General features: G+C 36.1%; 1 long non-coding RNA gene across 2 annotated transcripts in view; it reads left to right on the forward strand.

Annotated features, from left to right (window-relative positions):
- The window catches only part of LOC116780849, a 61,710-nt gene extending 55,439 nt beyond the window's left edge, over window positions 1-6,271 (forward strand). Inside the window, exons 2-5 of one of the 2 annotated variants that reach the window (XR_004354674.1) lie at window positions 186-269; window positions 1,557-1,681; window positions 1,792-1,936; window positions 6,173-6,271. This is a non-coding gene — a long non-coding RNA (uncharacterized LOC116780849). Of the gene's footprint in view, window positions 1-185; window positions 270-1,556; window positions 1,682-1,791; window positions 2,257-6,172 lie in introns of those variants that run through there. The other variant, XR_004354673.1, reaches the window with a different exon arrangement.
- Window positions 6,272-6,771: the final 500 nt, after the last annotated feature.

The following is a 6,771-nucleotide window of genomic DNA, read 5'->3' on the forward strand; positions in this document are numbered from 1 at the left end:
TGGATATTAACACTACTTGACATTTTATGTCTCACTAGTACAAAAATAAACCAGTTCTAATAGTAATCTTAAATATGTGATTGGCAGCTAGTTTTTAGTGAGAAGTAACGTTCAAGTTACAGAGCAAAGACAAAAAATAGTATGGAAAGTCTCTCTTTTAACTGTAGGTTTCATTGCTGTTTTAGCCAGTTGACATTACACAAGAATGAAAGTTTGAGTCCTAGGAAACGTCAACACTCAGATACTAAATCCGAACTGCAAGACAAGAGGTAGGCTTTCAAAGTAAACATAGTTTCTTAACCAGTTTACATTCCTTTCTCAGATACCCCTTCTGATTTTGAAATTCCCTGCTCAAATAATTCTGAGTTGAGAAAATTTGCATTACTCAAGACCTACGCATTGTGGTGATTTGCACTTCTTAGTGTTCTTCCTCTAAAGAATACTTTCTCAAACCTCTTACATTTCATTCTCCGTGTAGTATCTGAGTACCTCACAATCTTTGAGATATTTATTCTCATAACCCTAAGGGGAAATAGATTTGTACAGAAAGCCATATGACCTCTGAGGTTTGTACAAAAGTCAATGGAAAAGAGTGAGCCTGAACCTTTATTCCCTTACATTAGTTAGTGTTAACTTTCTTTCCATACTTTACAGAGACTTACTTTGATGATAAATTATTCTCTAGTTCAGCCCTTATGTTGTTTAAAAATAATTTTATCTTGGGTGTTTTTCCATTGGAAGAAACAATGTAATTGCTTAGAAACAGCCCTTCTAAAATCATGCATTGATGGATTATGTATAAGGTGTCCAGGTGGTAATAGCTTTATATATTGTTTTCAGCTCCTCTGAAAAACTTAAGAAGAATCCAGAAAAAAAATCTAAAAGATTTCTCATTGAAGTAAGGAAAAGTCATGCCATTTGTTTTAGTGGATATTATACAAAATACATAATGCATTATGAATTGTTTTGAAGACAAAATTGTGAAGTCTAAACCAGGTCATTTATCATTGGCTAAGATGTATTTGACTTATGAAGTTAAGTGATCCTTTTTTTTTTTTTTTTTTTGTATGAGGGAAAAATAAGAGAATGTGCTGTCTTATTTGGAAGATTTCAGGTCTACAGTTGTCAAAAGAACTGCTTCTCTAATTTGACTTCATTATAAAATGTCTTAAGGCACTAGCTGTGTAGTATCTTCACTGTTGTCTCACCCGCAGCTTTTGCTTCTGTGCTGTGGATCTCTAAAGAAAAGGCTATGATGACTTGTAGACAATAAACACAGTTGTTTAACACTGAACAGAGGAGAAGTTTTCCTGCGTGTTGAAAACAAAGAGAGATTCAAACACATAACTTATGTTGTTTTCTATGGGGTGTTTTATATGTAATTTTTAAAACTTAAGGGCTGCCTTATTAATCTGTCCTGTGTTGTATCTTGCAAAGCTTTGCATGCACCTTTCTCAGAAAACATAGAATGTAGCACAACTATACTTTTCTGGAAAGAAAGTACGTTAAATCAGTATTTATTAGAACTGGCTTTTGCATTCATGTCTATCTTTAAGGGCTGGTCACAGTGGAAGAAGTAAATTGACAAAGAGGTGGGATAGTGAGGAAGGGATGAGTGGAGGATTCATTCTTGCAGGATTTGAAAATGGGGTACTGGAACAATAGCTGAATGAACAAAATGGTATGGAAGTGAAAGAAGTCTCTGTAAAGAGCTCACTGGCTCTGGCACAATTGGCTGCAAGCACAAGTTCACAGTATTACCAGTTTGACCAATTTCTCCTCTGCCCCCAGGCTCTATCCCCAAAGACAAGCAGGGGAAGGAGAGAACTAATGAAGAAACTAAAAAAAGACAGACAACAGTGTGAGTCAAAAAGAATGGTAAGAGTAGAGACGGAAGATGTAGAAACAATAGCTGTGATATGATTGCTTCAGCAGAGTAGGTATTTCATCCTATGTTTAAGTGTGTTTATATGTTACAAGACTCTTGTACTAAGGGTAAAAAAAAGAAAAATATTGGCATTGAACAAAGAGCTAAATCATACATTTTCGCTCCCTGAGCAGTCAAAAAGTGTTCCTCTTGTTAGCCTTTGGGTCAGTTTCATTTGAAGTACACTGAAATTGATATCAAATATGTGTAACCTAGATATTTTGCTTCTGGTTAAAGAAAGTGACAGAAGACTTCAATAATGAAAGACAGTATGTGTAGAAATTCTAAGAACTAAATTATTTGTTGTTTGCTTTATATTTTTAATCCTCATTCTGGCTTTGAAGATGCTGGATAAAACAAATCAATGGGAATGTCTTTTTATGGAATTGATATTTTCCATTAACATGTATAACATAATAAATCTCCAAAAAGGTCTTTTAGGTGTTCTGACACATTTTTTCCTTTAATGTATAGCCTTGCCAGAGGAGGACAGAAGAAATATAGTCCTTTAAAAAAGATGATGTTCATATTACTCATGCAAACCAGTAATGTTAATGTTGCTGGCAGGGTCCTTAAATCAGAATATCATTCTGCTTTTTTCCAAGACCGTATTTGCAAGCTGAAATAGTCATTGCTGAGATGAGTAATAATTATTACTGATATATTGTAAGAAAATCAGTGCTTAGAATAAAGAATAAGAAAAATAAACATGTGAAATGGGAACCAGAGTCTTTTGATACCTCAGTGATGTGCAGGATGGAGTAGTATTCTTCATAGAAATAAATAAAATCATAGGGCCAGGGCCCAGGTAGGAGATAGTGTAAAGGGTGGACCTGCATGCAGTGAAGGTTAGCCAGATTGTGATTTCCATGGTTATTGAAGCCATGCTGCAATCAGTGGCCTTGCAGGCATTGGCTAGCAGATGTGCAAAGAGGCAGTGCAGAGATGCACAGGAATTCCCTCTACGTGATAGAGAAATTTGTTTAATCTCCAAAGGTGGTCTGCTTACCAGGAAAAGATTTCTCACTAAAACCTTTTCTCCTGCCTCCTGTGCCTCATCCCGCCCATCATGGGGCTGGAGAGCATGCATGAATGCATGCAGGTACTGAACCACCATCACTAGGGTCTATGCCATACTGAACCATTACGGACTCTCTAGCTCTTTGGAAAGGCTGACTGTCAAAGCACTCTGTCTGAATGCCAATTACAAACTGCAGCCTTTCCTCTCGATGCCCCAAAAGTTCTTTCGAAAAAGTAACAATACAATGAAAGTAGAGGTTGGTCTGAAGGTTTGATTTGGGGACTGGAGGAGACAAATAGCATTATTTTTCGGAATAGAATCACAGACAGGATAAACCATTTGGGCAAGATCAATACCATACACACTTTGATATAAATTGATTGAAAAGCTCAGCTTTCAACATGGCAGATAAGTTTTAACCCTGAACTGGAGTAGGAATCTCACTATTAGTAAAGCAAGTCCTCGCTGCTAGATAGTCCACATTCCTGAATAAACCTCCTTATTGACAGGCCCAGAGCATCTGGTTGTGTTTCACAGCTTTTGAATAATGTAGAAATTAATCTTTGGAAAAAAAGTGCTAAACTCACTCATGAAGCAATGATTTCATTTGTGCAGAAGCAAACTATCAGCTGAGGTGGAAAATATATCGTGAAGGACCTGTACAAATGACTGAATGTACCTTTTCCAGAAATTGTCAAGTGCGTTCCTGTTGCCTAATAAATAGGATAGAGCTCTTTAAGTCAGGGAACCCTTCAAAGTTTCCTAAACCTAATCTTTTAGTTCCAGACAAATTGAAGTACGTATGAGTGATGTCTGTCACAGTAAGATACTGTTGCACAGCACTGTGATCCTTGCAGAGCTGTATGATTTGCACAGTTGTGTTCATGTTCTGTTCAAAACTTAGTTATGTTTGAGCAACGCTGCATTGTAGCCTGTTACTGACCAACTCCTTAAGCCTTGTCATGAGTGCAGTTTTACATGCTCACTGCAGTTTTACACCTTCATTTCCTGCTGCTAATACCAACAATTTTCAAAAATAGGTGGTACCAGGTGATTGTAAGTAGTACTTTTAAAGGAGAGAGATCTAGTTTCTTTGCTTGGCATGTTTGCTACTGCAAACCCCTTGGAAAACCTCAAATAGGATTTACATCTTCTGATGCTTTTAGCTTCAAAGGGGACCTCATCAAATTGCTGATCTCAACTGTTTATTTTCAAAATCAGGGAAAATATAGTTATGTTTTCCAAGGTGTGGTAATATGAAAAAGAAATGTGAAATATTCATAAAGAAATATGAAAAGGTTATTTATAAAATTACAGGAAAAACAGGAGAAGAGGAAAAAGGCCATCATGCAACAAAGTTGCAGTCAAGGAAACAGCATTATGACTCAGAGCTAAATTAATGCCTTTCTTCAATTATGGAAGTTATGATGAGCAGAGGAACAAAAAAAAAAAAGGCAATAGCTAGAAAATACTTACATGGACGAATTAAAGTAAAACAGTGCAATTAATATGCTTAAGTTAAAACAATGTAAATTATTCCTCAAAGAGAGAAATAATGGCTAATGAAACCATATATATGATAAATAATTAAAATTAAAAAAACCCCATACAAGTCAGGGACTGTACTCTCAGACTGAAAAAAAAACAAACCCTGGATATTTTGTTTAAGGAAAAAAATATTTTATATATGCCTTTACCATTATACAGGACTTTAGAATGATGGTTGAAAGAAAGAATAGTTAATGGCTTGGGAGAAAAAGAGCTGCAAAGCAACATAAACCTTTCTGTAAAGAAAATAGAGTCTTGAAGATGTTCAAAGCACTGATCAGAACTCTGGAAGATTGTCTAAAATTCTGCCCACCTCCCTTCAAAAGGTATCAGTTTCAAAATAGAATTGATGAAGAAAGTGTCCACTAAAATAAAAGAGAATGGAAAGTCCATCCCTTGAGACAACTCTAAACGAATGTTGCTTGTTTGTCATAGAAAACAAAAAACTGAGAGTGGATATGATTTATTTCTGTGCACTGAGGGAAAGGCACTAGAAAGGAAAGATCTTTTGAAGCTTAAAGGGCAGTACTGACGTAAAAGAAAAAAATATATAAACAGGCCACAAGTAAAGTTACTTTGTAAATGTAGAGACCCCTCAGAAAATTGAAAGGGTGCAAATATGCCTGGGAAATCATATTTGAAGAGAAAATGCCAATGATTCACCAAGAAATTGAAAGGATGTACCTAGCGCAGTTTAAATTAAGATTATATGATTTAATTGTCTGTGATCACACAGGAGTGTAGACAGTGACCCAAGAAGTCTTTTATTCCTGTGTTTCTCATTACTCATGTGATATAAATTAGTATGAAGCCCCTTGAGCTTTTCTGTGCTAATTAACTGTGCTCCAATGTTACACATTTTTCAGCAAACCAGCACTGCATTTTAGGTAATTACATTTAGCAAATCTTGCTGCGATGAGTACCAGCATCTGGGAATCTTTCCTTGTGATATTTCTCCTATACTCTAGACTTTAAAAACACTTTTGAAAAGCCATGTTTCTCCAGTATACATGAGTTTTTTAAGGAGAACATAAGCACATATTCAGGGAGGCTGACCTCTGTAGAAATAATCATACTATAATATCAATGTAGGTGATAAATGCTAAAAATATTATTCTAAAAACATTCATTGTATATATAATGTAATACTTTTGGTCTCATATTTATTATGAACTGCATAAATGTCTTTTTATAAGTATTGTTACATTTGCTTCACGATGTTGCATCTAATTTTGTTACAACGTTGTTTTTATTCATCATACTTGCTAAGAAAAACATTTTGAAATAATGTCACTTTTTATTTTCAAAAATACCAAATTTCCTTTCAAGCAGAGAGAAAGCTGGCTACAGTCATATAAAGTACAAAAGGCAGCTAACACTCAAACCAAGCAAAAGAGGTTTTAATTTTGCTTCTTTTCAAAATCTGGCCATGCAGGCCAGATGCACCTGGTCACTGTATTTCACAAGAGGAAGCTGGTCAGAAAATGCTCTTATTCTGCCTCTCAGAGCAGGGAGATCAATATTGCCATTTAATGCAAACTTATGGGTTCAAGGTTTTAGACCCCAGAGCTGAAGCTGCTGTTTCATTGTGGCATTAGAAACTGGAAGCGTAACAAATAATTTTTTCACACATGCAGAGTTAAAGTCATGATATTCTCTTTCTATCTCCATTTCAGGCAAAGACAAGAAAGCGGGAGACAGGGCTGAGTGTCTGCTTTCTGCAGTGGACAACACGTTCTGATCCACAGATATGCTAGGTAGACAGTGCTTCATCCCATTAATTTCTTCTTCTGGTTTGGCACTGTGACTGCTCTCTTCTATTTCAGGTTCACTCAGACTAGTTAGTTCTGCATGTTGCTTCAGCAGAAATGGTGAACATTAAATTAAATCCCAGGCTGTGTATGTATGTACTTCACTGCACAGCACAAGGAAGGATGCAGCACTGAACACAGCAAGTGTGCAAGGCACCAAACGGAAAATACTGTGTGATTTCCTGGCACGCACACTTGACAGTGCTCTGCTGTGTAAGTGTTGATAAAATGGCTAATTTGACACATGGAAAAGTAAAATCGCATTATAAGCATACGACTCCGAGAGATGAGCTTGCTCAGACAAGAAAAATGCCTGTTGTTTTTCTAGAATGCTCTGATTAAATTGCTAAGACTGAAAATGTGCATATTAAGAACTTTATGGTTCCCTCAAAATGCCTGGCTCAGTCAAAGAAGGGTCTGAGCAAAACACTGTAACTGCAATTTTTAAAAAACTCTGCTTTTAT

The sequence above is a fragment of the Chiroxiphia lanceolata genome, chromosome 1 (assembly GCF_009829145.1).
Source record: "Chiroxiphia lanceolata isolate bChiLan1 chromosome 1, bChiLan1.pri, whole genome shotgun sequence".
Taxonomy (NCBI): domain Eukaryota; kingdom Metazoa; phylum Chordata; class Aves; order Passeriformes; family Pipridae; genus Chiroxiphia; species Chiroxiphia lanceolata.